Here is a 16,209-nt window from a genome sequence, read left to right as displayed (position 1 = left end):
CAGTTTAATGTTACTCTTTTCATTCAAGAGCACAAAGTGCTGGGCTTTATTTACACAATGATATAAATTTGATGTTACATGTTTAGGTTTAGTAACATCACAAAATAAATCATTTGAAATTAAATTGTAGAAAAGATGATTATAAATTGAACAAACACTTGATTAGGACTTAACCTTAGGGAATATAAGAATAAATTATACAAGCTTCCATTCAAAAGTGTCACTTGCTTTGTTTATTAAATTCAAACTTAGTCAAGACTTATCAAATTTTACCTGGAGCCAAGGAAGTTAGCAGTTTAGTGAAGAAAATATTACACAGAATCATAGGTAGAGTTTTTCTTTATGGAGCAGCATGAAACATGTCCCCGGACTTTGTATAACAACTTCAACTGGAAGAAAAGGAAAAAGAGAACATTAAAACAAAGCAGAAGAGAACAGAACAACATCCCATAGAGGAAGAGATACTTTTATAACACCAGATTATTACACTTAAAGCCCCATCAGGGATTGGAAGAATATTTGAAATAGAGGCATGAGATATAGGAGCTCTCTAAGGATCTAGTAGCAGTGTGGAAGGAAATCATCTTATAACTTGTTAATTTAATTATTGTTACAATGAGAAATTAGGCTACTCTTTTTCAATTTTACTGAAGGAATAATAGAGTAACCCTCTAATTTTGTTGCTTTCTGGGAAAGCACCATTCATTTTATGCTAGTTATGACTTTAGATTATGCATAGAACTCTAAGTTAACAGATTAAAATACAAGGTTCCCAAATGATTTGTGTTCTCATATTTATAACAAATCAAGTTTTCTCAGAGAAAGAATTTTTTTTTGGACAATTATTAGGAAAACTGGAAAACAGTTTGGAAGAAATTCACTTTGGAATATATTACATCCAATATGATGATGGACTAAATATAAAAGCTCTTACTATTAAAAAAGTTAGAAGAGGCAACTAGATAGCACAGTGGATAGAGCACCAGCTGTGGAGTCAGGAGAATCTGAGTTCAAATCCAGCCCTAGACACTTAGCACTTCCTAGGGTGTGATTCTGGGGAAGTCACTTAACCCCAATTGCCTCACACAATAAATAAATAAATAACCTTAATGTTAAAAAAAAATTAGAAGAGAATGAAATCAGACAGTTTTTATAACTTTATCAATAGAGTTCTTAACCAAACAAGAAATGGAGGGAATCACAAAAGTCACCTTATTTTATCTTTGTGAAATTGAAAGTTTTTGCATTTTTAAAAATGCCAACAGTGCAATTAGAATAAGAGAAGTTAGTAATTTGGGAGAAAAAAAAATTTTTCATCAAGCATCATTTTTAAGTGTCTAAGATTAATTGCATATGGTATATGTATGTTTATGTATATACAATATTTTTCCAAAAATTATAAACATTTATTTGTATTTATTCCATATGTGTATGTATGGAAACAACACAAATATGGAAAGAAAAGCTACATTTCTCAATGAATATAGTTAAATTATATTAAAAAAAAACAATTCTCAAAAGACTATTAAATTTTTCAAAACCATATAAAAGTTTTTACACTAATAAGTAAAATGCCCATCACAATATCTTTGAAGTTTCCCCTTAAACTCAGAAAATATAAAACAAAAGATGTAAATAGTCAGTGGTAGAGAAGCTTTGGAAAAATAGGCACATTAATACACTGTTGGAAAAGCTGTGAATTGGCTCAATCGTTCCTAAAAATGATTTGTATTTATGAAAAGAAAGTGACTTAAATGGTTATACTTAGTGCTTTATAGATCCTACTAATGAGCACAAATCTCAAAAAACCAAAAATAGAAAAGTTCCATATACAACAAAAGATCTGTAGTAACATTTTCTTTTATGAAGAAGTAAAGAATTAGAAACAAAGCATATTTACATCAATTAAGAAATAGTTAAGCAAACTGTGGAACATTGGGAAATTAATGTGCTATAAGAAATGATAAATGTGAGAAATTCAGAGGGAAAAAAGAAGACTTAGAAAAACTGATATAGAGAGAAACAAACCAAAATCCAGGACCAAAATTTATAAAATGACTAGAATAAATTAAATGGAAATTAGGAAGAAAAAAAACTAAACAATAAACTATAATATGGACAAAAGAAGACTTTAAAGAAGATATGAGAAATGGCATCTCTCACTCTTTATGGAACATTATGTGATACTGCCATATTCCTCTGCTGTGTTGGTTATTTTAGCTGAAATTTTTTTTATTTTTTTTTTTATGTTTAGTATTAGGGATGATGGCTCTCTGGATAAGAGGGGGAGAAGAAATATTTTCAGAAATAAAAGTGACATAAAAACAAGATATCAACATAAATTTTGTAAAAATAAAGGTTTCAATCACTTTAGTATGACATTTGAAAAGCTTCAGAATAACCTTCCCTATTATTTGTACAGAAAAAGCAAATCATATGTGTAGTTTTCAAAAAGCAAAATATACACTAAAATCTTACAAAATGTCATTTAGCAGAAGATTTTAGTGAAGGTACTTGGATAAATCCACAAAAAAGAAACTGAATAAAATAGAACACATGAAAATGGAACATTAGAGCTGAAAAAGATTTTAAAGATAATTTAAATCTGTTCTCCATGATATAGATAAGGGAGAAGGAAAATGACTTGTTCAAAGTCACACGAGAACTTAAATGACAGAATTGTCATTATCAGTGGCTACTGCTAATGTACCTGAGAACATTTTAACCTTTTATCTTTGATCCTATCAATTATGAAGATCAATGGAAGATCATGATGAAATTTGATTGCCCAGATTGCATGGATTCTACATAATGGATGATGCTGTTTTACTTTCCCAGTCATTGATAAAGTTATGCTAGGATGTGAATTTGCTCCCAGGCTTTTTTAGTGTAACGTTTTCCAAGATGTTGTCAGATGCCTTCAGTGAAGACTAAAATGACATTAAAATCAGTTACCAGAAATCAGTTGATTTCTGTTGATCAGTTGAAAAGGTTACAAGCCAAGACTAAAGTAAAGGGTTCTGTGACTTTTTGTTTACAGATAATTCTGCACTCAATGAAGCTTCTAAAGCTGAGTTGAACAGAGTATTAATCAATTCTTCATTGCTTGTGTTAATCTGAAAACGCCAAGAAAATAGAGGTTTTTCATTGACCAGCACCTCATGATTTGAATGTGGAATTATTGTTTACATCCAATGGAGAAATTGTGATTGTTGTGGACAAGTTTATTGACCTTAGTAGCATACTTTTCAGGGATGTCCACATAGATGATGAAATTGAGGCACACATTGCCAGCATTAGCACAGTGTTTGGGAGGCTTGAAAAAAAAGTGTGATGGAGAAGAGGTATTAGGCTACCTACTAACCTAAAAATCTATAGAGATGCAACTCTGACTTCAATGTTGTATGTCTATGAAACCTGGACAATTTAACAGCACCACACAAGAAAACTGAATTGTCTTAAATTTGAATTGTTTTAAGTAGATTCTGGAAATTACTAGGCAAGATAAGAACTGAGGTTCTTTCTTGAGCTGAACTGCCAAGTTTTCAAACTATACTAGCGAAAACAATTCCAATAGGTTAGCCATATAGCCCAAATGCCAAATGTTCATTTACCTAAAAGATCATTTTATGCAGAACTCTCACAAGACAATCATTCACAGAGAAGTCAAAAGAAGTGATTCAAGGATAATCTTAAAGTCTCTCTGAAAATCCCTGGTAAAACTGTAAAACAAAGGAAATGCTAACACAGGATTGCTCAACATGGTGCACTCATATCAAAGTTAGTAATATGTACTATGAAAATAGTATCACAGGTACATAAAAGAAACATGAAATGTACAAATCTACAGATGCTCAAATAGACTATTTCTAGCCAATCTTTTGGTGTTTATAATGGACCAATTAGCCACAATAGAATATTCTGTACCTTTACCCTAACAACATGATGTCATTAATCCTTTCTAAGTATGGAAAAAAAAAAACCCAATATTCCACAAAAATGGATCACTGAACCTTAAGATATTTTTTCTCTAAAATAAATTCTATATAGGCCTTTTGTTTTATATTATTATGGGAATTAACTACCTTCTCCTATTTTACCCCCAAAATTAAGTGTGGCTTGTTAAAAAAAAAAAAAAAAAAAAGCAACTAAGGATAAGCACCTAACATGGTCTCATCTGACTATACAAAATATTCTGCCCTAATTGCCACTTACATCTTTGCCGAGAAAATCTAGTAAAGAATATATTATCTGACTTCCTAGACCACTATTTTTCCCCAGTTACTTAGCTTTCTAGAGATACTTTACATTTACATAGCTGTAGTTATAGTATATACATTTCATATTGTTTTTTCTGATTTCTCTTTTATCTACTCATATGAATCTGCCCATTTCCTCTATATTCCTCATATTTCTCATATTTTATTGTATAATATTCTACAACTTTCTTATACTACTGTTTGTTCAGCCATTACTTAGACAATCAACTTCTACTTCTTGTATTAATTTATATTTTGTTCCATGTTTGCTTCATTTTTTTTCTTTTAAACAGACCTGTGATTTCATTTGTAGAGTTAACTTCTCACATGAGGAAACTAGAACTACTAACATAGATATCACCAGCCCTATATCTTATAGCCTTACAGAGTTTCCTAAGCATTAAAATTTAAGAGACTTTTTCAGGATCACACAGATATTACCTGTCAAAGGCAGAATTTGAACTCAGATTTTCTTGATCTACTACATCGCACTGCTTTTCTTTCATACAATTATTAGAAAATGCTGTTATAAATATTTATTTTGATATTTATTGTTTTTTTTTCTTTCTTTGCCTTTCTTAAGGTATATGACCAATATTAGAATAATAAAGACAAAGATTTAAAATAATTTAGTCACTACTTTTGCATTATTCCAAATTGCTTTCCAGAATGATTGGAACAATTCACTGTTCCATCATTAGCAAATTAGGGATCATCTCTCCAATGTCCCTCTAATATTTCCTATTTCTATGCTTATGCTGTTTTGTCAGGGCCCAAAAAATTGAAGTTTTATGAGCAAAACCAAAAGTCCTTCAGGAGGAGTGAAAATAATTAAACTGAAAAGAATTTGTATAAAACTCCATGTTCACATAAGCAACATGAATCTGAGTCATTTGTGCACCAATGAAATAGGTCATTACATGCAAACTACAAAGGAATTAGACAAAAGGAGTTCAAGAGGCACCTTGCCAATGAGCATATAGCTTAAATGGTATATAGCTAATGAAAAGGCTGACCATCATTGACTGTAGATTCTAATACACCAGCTCATAGTAAATTTCTCTTTGGGTATATTACATCACTGGCAAGAACTCGTGGAGGTGGAACTCACTGAGTCAAGGAACAGATGGGCCAACCTTTGCTCAGCTTAACTTTGGATCATTTGGCTGTGTGTACTTTGTAAACATAGTTAATGGTTTTATAATTGCTTTCAGTAGGTATACTGGTGCTCATTTCTAAAGTTCTGGCATAAGAGGGTGTCTTCTGTTGTTGTTCAGTACTAAATTTAGGGCCAATAGGACCTAACTAAACAAATGAATACATGTCTCTGACCAATAAATATTTGGATAATTGTTGGGAAGTTTGAATAGGTTGATTTATAATAATTAAACCCAAATGCATGTTGAAAGAGGAATACTCATATGATGATAAATTTAGAACAAGAAAAAACTTTAGAGGTCATCTATTTTAATTCATCTCATCCTGCAGATGATAAACCAAAGTATGAAAAGGTAAAGTGTCTGGCTTAGTAAGCTTACATTGGTAAGTACAGTAAATATCAGAGTCAGTATTTTAACCCAGTGCTTGACACCAAATCAAGCATTCTTTCCACTATACCATAATAAAAGTCAATGATATTGAGTAATGTTTCAACATTTAAGCTTAAAGGAAAATACTGGTCATGTTTTGAAGAGAGGATGAGCAGAATCAATAAAGGAGAATCGATCAGTGGGTGTCTATTAAGCACCCATTATATTCACAATCCTGTACTAAGTACTGGGTATAAAGTAACAAAAGTGAAACAGAACTTGTCTTCAGGGAAACGAAGTTCTAATGTGGAAAATAATGTATATGTGCATTTTATATATATATATAATATATACACACACACACACATATATATACACACACACATATATATACATATATATAGTACATATTTACATATACATATTTATAATGCATAATTGGTCTCCACAAAGAAGTTTTAGGAGGAAGAACACTAGCATGGAAGATGAGGAATCAAGAAAGGGTAATAGAGGTCTCAACTGAGCTGAATTATGAAGAAACTCAGAAATACCAAGAGGTGGAAGGAGGAAGGAAAAGTATTAGGCTATTATGAGCCAGAACTCTGAACTTGAAACAAAGGATACTTACAAAATACTAAGTCAGTGCAACTGATAGAGACAATAGTTATCTAATTTAGCATGGTTCAGTATGATTGATTTAATCCTACAAGCAGATGCTATGGGCCAGAGTTTGAAACAAGGTACTAAGTAGAACTGAGGAAACAATGGTTAAATCTAGTTTAGCATTAATTTAATCCTATAACAAATAATGGTTTCCTAATGATATAATGATTGGTGTATATTCAGTGTGGAGCATATAAGCTAGAAACTCTCAGGACCAGGAGAGACAAGTGCACTAGAAGCTCTTGGAGGCTGAGACAGATTCATTCCATCGCCCATCTTTGTGGTGGTTGGAGACTGAAGCACAAACCTTTGGATTCAGGGAGATTCAGAAGCCAGAAAAGGCAGACAAGAGCTCAAGCTCTCGGAACCAAAGAGAGAGATAGGGCTCTAACAAAACTAGCTGAGCCGCAAGGGAAGGAGATAGGACTTTGAAGGAGACAATAAAGAATTTGGACTTTAACTCTTGGCTGTACTCGTGTAGTGATTTCTAAACTGAAACGAAGGCTGCCTCCAGAGACCCCAAGAAAACCTCAACAGAGAACATTAGATTTTAGAGAAGAATATTACCTTAGGCTGTGACTGCAGTTAGTGCAAGGGCATGGCTATGGGTAATGGAGACACATAGATGTAAAACAACAAATAGGCAAGCCACTATGGCTAAATTATAAATGGATAAAGAGAAATATAGTTATCCTGGAAACAGAGAAACAGGTTTGGTTTTTGAAGTTTTCAAATTTACCTGCATGATTTAGGTTTTTGAAAAATTTTAGAAGAAATTTGATTTGGTTGTTTTACAGAATGGGGGGGAAGGGGGAACCACTGTCCCAATGTTTACTACAATAAGACAACTGTGATTTAAATTCATTCCAGATAATTATTATTTGTATAAGCTGAAGCAACTCACTTATTCTTCCTGGCCCTCTGTTTTCTCATCTGTAAAATTAGGAAATTGGGCTAGAGGTTCTCTTATGTACCTTTCATTTCTAAACCCAAAATGACATTTTATTTGTTTAAGGGTAAAATAGTTTGAAGAAATAGTTTAGGGTACTTAATAAGATACTTTGTCCGATAAAAGTACAGAAAAGACCTGCTTTTATGATTTATGATTATAAAGATGGCTGCAATGAATTGTTTCCCAGTAACTAATTTGAATATGACTAGTTTGGAGCTGGGAACTGTTTGGAGGAAAATGTGGATGCTGAGAGCTGATTGAAGAAAATAGAATCCACTGCTGTTATGAAAGTCTGGCTTGGGTTTACTGCCTTATTCTTTAATATATTCACAACTTGCTATTTGCCTGAGATTGACAATCTCTGTACTTTATCTGGAAACCAGTTTTATTAGAGAGCTCTGAAGTTAGAAACTTATTAGAGGAAACCCCTGATTCCCTTATGATTTGAAAAGCAAACAATACTTGGCTGCCTTGCACTGTCTATCTATAGTTTGAAAGAGGAGGAATCTCAATATGACTGTTCTGCCCTCTACTTATTTCTTCAGATAGACTAAACAATATTTTCCCAGAGCACAGAGCAGACCTGCATAGTTTTGTAGATTCCAGGCTTAAAAGAACTGCTTGTCACTGAAAGAACATTAACAATGCCATTTTATTAAAAGAGCTTAACATTATTTCCATGGCCAAGAATAGCAAAAAATTAGTTTGTCCAGTAAGAGAACAGAGAAATCCAGAAGAAGAATACTACTTATCAAATGATATGTGTTTTGTATCATTTCCTAAAAAGACATTAAATTCTACAGAACAGATTTGAGTTTCCAGGGCACAAGTGTTCAATCATTTAGTCATGTTCAACTCTTCTTAACTCCATGGACCATATTGTCTGTGGTGTTTTATTAGCAAAGATGCTGAAATGATTTGCCATTTCCTTCTCCAGTGAATTAAGGCAAACAGCAGATAAGTAATTTACTTAGTCACTCACCTAGTAATTGTTTTAGACCAAATTTGAATTCGGGTTTTCATGACTTTAGGCCCAGTACTTTCCTCACTGAGCCATCTAGATGCTTCTTTCCTACTCGTGTATTGTTGCTGTTCAGTTGTTCAATTGTAACTGAATTTATTTGACCCTATAGACTTTGTCCATGGGCTTTTCTTCGTAAAGAATGGTTTGTATGCAACAAGAGAACTGTTCGGTTCTGCAAACATATATTGTATCTAGGATATACTGCAACATATCCATCATATAAAGGACTGCTAGGGGAGGGGATGGAGGGAGGGAGGGAAAAAAAAAATCGGAACAGAAACGAGTGTCAATATAAAGTAATTATTAAATAAAAATTTTTAAAAAAAAAGATGTAGAGCATATTAGAAAAAAAATAAAATAAAAAAATAAAAAATAAAAAATAAAAAAAAAAAGAATGGTTTGCCATTTCCTTCTCCAGTAGGTTCTCATCTTATAGATAAGGAATCAAGACAAATAAAAGTTAAGTGACTTGTTTAGGATCACATAGCTCAAGTACCACATTCCTAATGGAGAGTGCCCATTCTCCTCTCACCAGACATTATATGTTAGAGTTTGAGACAGGTTTTATGTGTGAGCAGTTATATTTTGACTATTTCTATTTTAATATTCTCATTTTATAAATATTTTGCTTTAGAGTTGACAGCATTCTTTTGTCTTTTTTTTTTTTTTTTTTTTGCAAATAGGAAACATATTAGTAGGAACTCAGCAGCTACAATAGTGAATAAGAGAAATGTATACCCCCCCTAAATATTAGGCTTCCCCTAGTACCCAAATAGGATATTGTAGTTTTCTGGCCATTCCCCAGGTAACTTCCTTGACCTAATGGTGAAAACAGGTAGGCTGAGTGAACCAGTCCTCAACCAATAAGACAGAGAGAACTTCAAGATGTTTGGGGACTGAGCAGTTCCCTGTACTCAGAATATATACTATACTTTTTTTTTTCTTATCTTTTCTTTTTAACACAATAACAAAATCCTTGAAGAAATGCCTCTTCCTGTCCTAAATTTAATGCAAGGAGTGGTGATTTGTGCCATTTAAAATTAGAAAATAAAAGTGAACTTAACATGTTATTTGAGGAAGGTACTTTCATTCCTACAGAAATAAAAGCTCATCCCTATGAACAGGCATTTGACACAGAAACTTAGAACCAATTATTACAAAATACTTACAAAACTAAAAATACTACTCTTCTGAAATCCATTCTCAATTTCAATAATCTATATTCCTGTTTTCCTTATTGAACAGCTCCTTATTAAAGATCATCTACAAAGGTCTTTTTTTCATGCCTTTCCCCACCTTCAACTATTAACCTGCTCTCTCTTTTGAAATTACTTTGTATATTATTTGTATATTATAGACTTGTAATGGAAAGAGCCATCTGCATCTAAAGATAAAACTAGGGAGACTGAATGTGGATCATGGCATTATATTTTCACCTTTTTTGTTGTTGTTTGCTTGCTTCTTTTTTTTTCTTTCTCATTTTTTCTCTCTTTGATCTGAATTTTCTTATGCAACATGATACATGTGGAAATATGTTTAGAAGAATTGCACATATTTAACGTATAGTGGATTATTTACGGTCTAGAGGAGGAGAAAAGTGGTGAAAAGAGAAAAAATTGGCACACCGACTTTTGCAAGAATGAATGCTGAAAACTATCTTTGCATATAGTCTGAAAAATAAAAAGATTATTTTTAAAAGATTAAAAAAAAAGAAATTTCTTTGTATTACTCTATATTGACCAACTTTTTGTGTACCTCCACAGTAGAATGCAATTTCTGTCTGTCTGTCTGTCTGTCTATCTATCTATCTATAATGTTCCCTTTTAATTTTTGTGTTTCCAGCACCAAGTGCATTGCTTTTATATGTAGTGTAGGCATCTAGCAAATGTTGAATCCAGAACAATGATGTAACTTCACTCTAAAAAGGAGAGCATTGTTTTATCAATTATCTGGTTACTTAATGGTTCAAAAATTTAGTTCAATTAAATAGTGAGTACTTATTGATTTTAATGATTAATCAATTGTAATTGAACACTTAAAGCTAAGAGGAACTTCAGAAGTCATTTAGTCCAACACTCACTTTACAGATGAAAAAACTGAGACCAAAGAAGTTGTAAACTTTCTTGGGGTCATACAAGTGTGATATTTAAAAATATTTGAGAAACTTAATTTCTAAGTAATTTAATCTTTCTATTAATAAGGCTAGTGGGATATTTAATAAAAAGATGGCAATTTGGCTAACTCTCTTAGACCAATGACAATCATGGTGGTGTTGTGCCACAGTTCTCTTTTAATGTCCTGACCCACTTTCCCTACTTGTCCTATTTAGTTACTCTGCCTCAGATTATAACCATTCCCTCTTAATGTTTGGTAGGATAAAGGTCTTATATCTTAGACCTTAAGGTATACTTATTCCCTCTTAATGTTTGATGAGATAAAGGTCTTTATCCATTTTAGACATCATTAGAATATCAGGAGCCTCTCCAGTACCTCCCATTATGTCATCCTTGGTGCCTCCCCCAATTAGGTCATCCCCATCCAGGTACCTCCCCCATTATGTCATTGTTCTTGTTACCCTATAAAAGAATCTTGTACCCCACAGTCCATGCTGGATTGAGTCTCATTCAGCATTTGGTCCCAGTAAATCTCTCCATTTAATAAACTATTAAATTGTTCTCTAATCTCTATATTGCTCAGTTTCTCTGGCATTACAGCGGTAGGGTTCATATCTTATACATACCCCTTCAAAAAAAATTATTTATTGAACAAAAAGCAAAATAAGAAAAAAACAGTATAGAAAAAAGAAAGAAAAGTAAAACAAAACAAAACAAAATAAACATTGTCAAATGCCCTTGCATCAGGGAGGATTCAAAATATGTAGCAATAAATTTCCATCTCAATAAAGCATATATATTAATAGAAGAAATTGTATGCATGAATGTCCATCTTTTTTTTTCTTCCTTGTAGATTGTTCTTTTGTTCTCCACTGAGCACTTTTTATTTTATTTTTTTCCCCTTTCATCCCCCCCATCTCTTTCAAACAAACTATAATTGAGCACTGATATATTTATACATACATATACACACATATATACATATTCACTCACAGATTGATACACATATACATATATTTTTACATACACAAATATAGACCTGCATGCATAGATACCCACATATACTCAGACATACACTTACATATATACATACCCAATTATCTATATGTAAACATGCACCTAAAACAATATATATATATATATACACACACACACACACACACACACACACACACACACACACATAATATAGATTTCTCTCTTGACTGAATCTTTAAGCTTGACTTTGCCTAAGAGTACTAAGCCCTACTTTTTTTTCCTAATAAAATCTGCTTAGGATCCTTGTTATAGTGTTTGTATATCTCTTATTTCCTATCCCTGATAGCTCTTCTACTTTAATTGTGCTCCTTAACTATCCTTGCAATTACCTAACCTTCCCTACCCATGGATCCCTCCTTTATCTTCTCTTCCCCACCTCTTCCTTCCCTCTTTTTCCCTTTCCCATTAATATACACAATTTGTCCCACTACTGTTACTCTACACACTCTTCTATACCCCACCTTATCCTTTAACCCTTGCCCATACTTTGCCCTACTTTGTCCCATTGTCATAAACCTACACATCCTTCTATATACTCCACCTCATCCTATTCTCTCACCCCTTTATTATTTTGTGGATTTTGGAGTGTTATACCCTCTATTGTGTATCTAGTTATCTATTTACCTATCTGTCTATCTATCATGTTCCCTTTTAATCCATTCCTGATGTGAGTGGGTTTTCAAAACTACAAACCCTCATCTTCACTCTAATGTCTCTCTATCAGTTCTTTCTTTGCACCTCATTTATATAACATATTTACTATTTTTTACCTTTTCCTAGACATTATTGCTTTTTAGAATCAGATCATACTCAATTCTGCCCCAATCTTTCTTTTGAGCTATCCAATTACGGATGTCAATCTTAAATATATGATATATAATCCCATGTGTGTGGGACAGGTCGGGCACAAGATCCCCTTTCTCAGTTAATCAGAGACATCATCAGGTACAAAGAAAAAGCATTTATTTAATCCCTGCAGGGAGAGGCCCAGACACACCTGGGAGCCATCCCAGCTCCCACTATGTGCTAGTGGAAACTGGCCAACTTCCCCCTTGTCCAGTTTAAAAGCAAAAGACCCAAGCCTTCTCATTGGATAGACTAAAAGGACATAACCATCCTTGATCAATGGTCACCAATGTTGGCTGCCTCCCACAGGTCACATCATTTCCTGCAACTTCCTGTATCCCAGGATTCAAAGTTCATCCCACCAGAAATCAAATGACCTCCCCAGGGTCCCAGCTGTGGGAACAGGGATCATGTGACTCAATACTGAGAAATACTTCATCCAATCAGTCCCAATCACATGTAAAAAAACATAAACTACTTGTCCATATTGAGTTCTTTGAAATTAATCTTTGATATTAGATCTTATATGTAAAATTTCCTATTAAGGTAGGCTTTGATTGAAACAAAGTGCTGAAATCTGCAAGTTCATTGAATGTCATTTTTTTTTCATTCAATATGATGGATAATTTTTGCTGGGTATGATATTTTTGACCACAGACAATTCTTTTGATTGCTGGTATATATGATCCCAGTATCTGCAGTTTTTTACTGTGGCTGCTGATAGGTCCTATACAATTCTAATTGTAGCTCTAGCATATTTGAATTGACTTTTGTTATTGTTTCTTGCAAAATTTTCTCTTTGACCTGGAAGTTTCAAAATTTGTCAATAATATTCCCATGTGTATTCCATAAAGGATCTCTTTGAGGCAATGACCAATGGATTTTTTTTTTCTCTTTCTACTTTCCCCTTCTGTTCTATCACTCCAGGACAATTTTCATTGAATACTTCTTGCTTTCTTGTGACAAGGTCATAGGAATAGCATTTGAATTGACCCTTGAGAGAAAGATTTAAACTGAAAGAGATTTTGAGCAAATTTCAGGTGTAGGACAACCTGCATGAATGTACATAGTCAAGATAAGGAAGGATAAAATTGGCAAATACATGGTAGTCCAGTTTGGCTAAAAAGAAAAGTATATGAAGAAAAGTGCAAAATAAAAGTAAAAAAGATCCAGATAATAGTTTAATATCAGGCTGCATTCCCACTATAAGAAGACTTTATGCAATGACCATAAAATATGGATCTTAATTTTTTTAAAGTATATTGATCTTCAAAGATGATCAAATATTAAGTGACTGAAATATTAATATGTGTTATTGATGCATCAAATAAGGGTTCAAAGGATCTCTAAAAATAAGGAAAGTTTTGCTCTGAATTCAATTTTCTAGAACTAAAGTAATAAAATATTTTCTTTTTAAAACTTTTTTTCATGTTTTTATTGGTATCTTTTGCTTTGGCATCAACTTCATTTTCCTATATAATCCTCTCCCCTGCCCTCCTCCCTAATCTAATTTTTAAACAAAGAAAAAAAAAGCCCACTCAGAAATGTTAATCAATTCATCTACCAAATGTGATATGAGCAGGTTCCCACAGCCATAATCCCTTTGTCAGAAGGAATATCTACCAGGATATCCAGCCATGTAAACTAAAATAGTTCTTTTTCTTAAAAGATATTGAAATTCTCTTAGAAACGTGATTAACTCAGAGGACTAAAGGTTCTGGTAGTTGATGTGTCTCTGTGATCACCTGAGTACAAAAAAGTTATAAGGAAATTGTGAGGAGTGAATATTTCACTCTTGCATTTAACAACTAATTATTGAATTTAGGACCAAGGTTTTTCTCCTATTCTACTTCCTCATCCAGAAACCAACCAGTATACAAAATCTCTCTTAAGACCTAATCAGACAGTTTAAAAAAAAATTCTAAGCTTAGATTCATGGGTATATTCCTGCTCATTGCCTTTGCTCAGATAGATCTGGGGAAATGTTGATTCTCCCTTTTGTCAAGATACATGATATGGAAATTAATGTCTCTATGATCAAGATTTGGATGAACCAAGTTACTACCCCAAGACCCTAACTTTAATATAGCCCACCTTCCATTATATTAACCAATCAAAGTTAATTAATACCTCTCAGGAACTCCTACTTTTTGAAGGACATATAAACTGTGAGCCCACCACCAGTAGGAGTCTTTAGTCTAAGAAAGTCAAATAATCATCTTTTTATTAATAATGTGCTGGCTTTATTAATAAAAATGTTAAATCATCTCAAAGTCCAATTCCATTGTTTGAATAACCATTCAAACAATGGAATTGGACTTTGAAATGATTGACTAATTGAGATGACCAATACTAGCTTAAGGAGGTTGTTTTGAAATGAATCAAGGTTATATCATCTCTGAATATCATTTGCTACTCTAAAAGTCCTTGCCCTGTTATGACTAAACAGAACTTGTTTTGTTAAATACAAAATGTTCCATAAATGTTTTTTTTTTCATTCCAAATGAAAACCTAAAGTATTGTATTGACCTGGTTGTGCCTGTTCTACTCTAGACGTCTACCTCTGAAAAGAAGAAAGTAACATTCTCATATTTCTTTGAAATAATTAAGAATCTTCTGTACTAATTATTATATTAATAAGTTATTGTATTAGGTGGTTTTTACTCCCATTTATATTTGTAAAACAATCAATATGTGAATAAGTTAAAAAGACCCTCAGGAGATCATAAACTAATTATCAAATTATCTCTACAACCAGAATTCTATCTCTCAGATTAAAAAAAAAAAAAAAGCAATTACAAGCTCATACAAATATTTCTACCATGCTCTAAAAGAAAACAATAGTTTCTGGAAACAGTTTAAGATAAATCCCATATATTGCCTCCAAACAGACAAGCAGTTAGAGTACTAAAATGATTCTAAGCATCTTTCTTTTCTGAAATGATTGACAATTCAAGCGCTTCTTCCACTATATATTATTTGTAACATTGTAGAATTCTTTGAAAGCAAGGAGGAACTGTTCCTACTTTCTTTGTATCGTTAGTGTTTGGCATGGTGCCTAGCACATAAATGCCAATAAATGGCAGTATTGGGCAATAAATGATTATTAAAAATAGGTTGCGTAACCACTCTAGGTCTCAAATTTCCTCATCTGTAAAATGAAGACAAGAACCTTTATGCAGGAAAATGGTGAAGAACAGTAGGTAAAAGGTTAGCTTGGAGCAAAAACATGGATTTAGATTCTACTTCTGATACATACTGGTTTTTTTTTTAAATTCATCTTTTTTCCCATGAGGCAATTAGGGTTGTGACTTCATCTTAGTGACACCGCTAGATGTAAAGTGTCTAAGGTCAGATTTGAATTCAGGTCCTCCTGACTTCAAGGCTATTTTAATCCAGTGTGCCATCTAATGGTCCCCTATATATTGCTTGTTATGAAGACTCAACTTGTTATCTCAGGCAATTCTATAAGACTAAAAATTACAGGTGAGATACTAATTTTAAAGACAGAGAGGCTTTCTACTAGAAGAGATACCCCTACAATGATGCAATCCCTGGTCTAGATTAAGACAAACTCCTGATACCATCCCCTCTCACATTATTACTGTAAGGGAATTTCTTTTTCACTGTATTACTCAAACAAATGTGAGATATTTCGCACCTTCCAGGGCCAGCAATGAGGAGAGATAGCAGAACTGAATAATTAAAGGCACTGATTCAAAAACTTTCCCAATAGGCACAACTCAGGGAAAAGCTCATATTCAGCCAAGAATCCCAATGTAAG

At 32.9% G+C, this 16,209-nt stretch overlaps 1 long non-coding RNA gene across 1 annotated transcript in view; it reads right to left on the bottom strand.

Annotated features, from left to right (window-relative positions):
- Window positions 1-225: 225 nt before the first annotated feature.
- The window catches only part of LOC127561883 (uncharacterized), a 223,553-nt gene continuing 207,569 nt past the window's right edge, over window positions 226-16,209 (bottom strand). The window contains exon 3 of the long non-coding RNA XR_007953559.1: window positions 226-389. This is a non-coding gene — a long non-coding RNA (uncharacterized LOC127561883). The remainder of the gene's footprint in view (window positions 390-16,209) is intronic.

This window comes from Antechinus flavipes, chromosome 4 (genome assembly GCF_016432865.1).
Source record: "Antechinus flavipes isolate AdamAnt ecotype Samford, QLD, Australia chromosome 4, AdamAnt_v2, whole genome shotgun sequence".
NCBI classification, from domain to species: Eukaryota; Metazoa; Chordata; class Mammalia; order Dasyuromorphia; family Dasyuridae; genus Antechinus; species Antechinus flavipes.
Note: the sequence above shows the minus strand (reverse complement) of the source record. Positions and strands in the feature narration are given on the sequence as shown.